General features: G+C 40.8%; 1 long non-coding RNA gene across 1 annotated transcript; it reads right to left on the bottom strand.

The window, feature by feature from the left end:
* Positions 1-371: 371 nt before the first annotated feature.
* On the bottom strand, positions 372-1,946 carry LOC117547059. Its single transcript, XR_004569114.1, has 4 exons — positions 1,906-1,946; positions 832-897; positions 555-617; positions 372-472 (listed from the first exon to the last, which is right to left on the bottom strand). It is a non-coding gene; the product is annotated as an uncharacterized LOC117547059 (long non-coding RNA).
* Positions 1,947-2,291: the final 345 nt, after the last annotated feature.

Here is a 2,291-nt window from a genome sequence, read left to right as displayed (position 1 = left end):
AGTTATAGTTTATTGCAACCTTACAATATTTAAAGTAATTACTGCATAGCATCGTCGTTTTATTCCAAAACTTAGAATATCTTCTGTTCAGCCTCTTTCCTCGTCTCTTCACGTCCTCTTCTTTAACCCTTTCTTCTCTCCTTAATTCTGTAACAAAAAAATAATAATAAAATCTCCAGAAAAAAATGAACAGATGAGTTATCCAACCACATTATTTTAATAAAATATGAAATACATTATTTACTTTTTACATGGGAAAGACTGCCCTTCACATTGCCCTCCACCTCCTCTCCTCTTCCTCTCATTTTCTCCCTCTAAAAACTAAAATAATAATTAAAAACTTAAAAGTCGTACAAATGAACTCAATTTAACGAAACGTGGTGATAACATTAAATGATGCATACCTTTTTTTGTGAGAGGTCAAACTTAATTATTGCCTCCTCCCTTCCTCTCCTCATTTCCTCTCAGGTCTCTAAAAGATAAAAGGAAAACATGTTAAAATCTTCAAATAACACGTGAACAGAACTTGGTGAAATCTAGTATGAGTATTTGACCTTCTTTACATGAGAAGTCATGCCTAGTTTTGCCCCTCCACCTCCTCTCCTACCCTCTCCTCTCTAAAAATAAAAACAAGTGATGTTAGAATCTTCAAAAATAACGTGTGAACCTTTATATATACAGTCTATGGTGTGAACAGATGAACTGAACTTCCTGAAATCTAGAAACAAAAGATTGAATAACTTGGTTTTTACCTTTTTTGCATGTGAAGTTTCTACAAACGTAAATAACTTTGTGAAATCTAGAAATGATATTGGATATCTTGATTATTACCATGTTGTTTGTGACATGTCACTCTTAATTTGGCCTCCCTCCTCCTCTCCTCTTCTTTCCTCCCCTCTGGAAAAACAACAACACATGCAAACACTGTTAAAAACAAGTAGTACGAATGAAAATGTTAAAATGATATTTACCTTTAATAATGAGAGGGTTCCCACATGCCCCTCTCTCATATTTTCTCTTCTCGTATTCCTCGTCTTCCCTTAGTGTTTCTTCTCTACTCTTCTCTGCTGTGATCCTTTTCATCTCTCCTCTGTGCTCTTCAAACCTCTATTTCTGATTGAATAACCCTTTTATCCCATTTTAACCCTTTCAATGTTTGTTTTTACCATTTTTAAACACCTTGTTGCTGATCTTACTATCACAGTTTGTACCACTACAGTTACTGTCCCCCCCTCCCTTCCCCAGTGTGGCCCCTGCCCTGAGGCCCTTGTCTCTGCAGACTCTTCTTGGCTGGGGTGGCCCTCGACAGACATATGGACCGCTATGACATGGTGTCGCCATCCTTTTCCTTCTCTGCACAGGGGGGCTTCACTGAGGGGGTGAAACACGTTGGAGGTTCACACTGTCCCCCCCAGATCCCCCCCACTCTGTGCAGACACCCTGCCTGAGTAATGGACCGGCAACAAGGATTCTAACCAGAGCAGGGTCCTTACATCTGATACACTTTCATTTAATTCAGTTCAATCCAATACTTACCGTTCACATTTAAAAATAGTTCATGTCAAAGCAATGCAATTAAAAAAAAAAATGAATTCATCAAATTTAAATATCTTTAGGTTCAAATCATTTCGACTGAATTGAACTCAATTAAATGAGAAAATACTTACCCGTTCAAATCATTTAAACAAAAACGAATTGTTTTTTTAATTATTCAATTCAATTTGAACAGCTTACATTTCGATAAATGTAATTTAATTGAAATCAATTAACTCAAATTCAAATCAATTCAATTTTAAGAAATACAATATAAACAAATGTTACTCTATTAGCCGGGGGAAAAAAACATGTAGAAATTAAGTGGAAGGACAGAAGCGCTTAGCAGCAGCACCGTTACCTGCTGAATACCTGCAGCCTCGGCTCCTCTCTTGCGCCACCTGCTGCCCACCTGGCTCCTCTTCTTCATCAGAAGTCGGGGCGCTCTTCATCCACTGCTGCTCCGGGACCTTCCTCAACCGGTAGAGGCTCAACGGGGGGCTCGGTCGGGGGGAAGAGCCGGACCGCTGCGGCCACTGGAGGACGATCCTGGTGGGATGAGCACACGGCACCAGAGACCAGCCCCCTCTGGAACAGGGTGGGGAGGGTCTGCAGGAGAGGACAGGGGAGGAGGAGCAAGAAAAGCAAGAGCAAGAAGAAAAGCGAGAGGAAGAGCTAGAGGATGAGGGTAGAGGAGGAGGAAGAGCTAGAGCGAGAGGAAGAGCGAGAGAGGAGGAGGAGGAGTGAGTAGGAGAGGT

The sequence above is a fragment of the Gymnodraco acuticeps genome, unplaced genomic scaffold (genome assembly GCF_902827175.1).
Source record: "Gymnodraco acuticeps unplaced genomic scaffold, fGymAcu1.1, whole genome shotgun sequence".
In the NCBI taxonomy this organism is placed as follows: Eukaryota; Metazoa; Chordata; class Actinopteri; order Perciformes; family Bathydraconidae; genus Gymnodraco; species Gymnodraco acuticeps.
The sequence above is the reverse complement of the archived record's forward strand: the minus strand, read 5'-3'. Positions and strand labels throughout refer to the sequence as shown.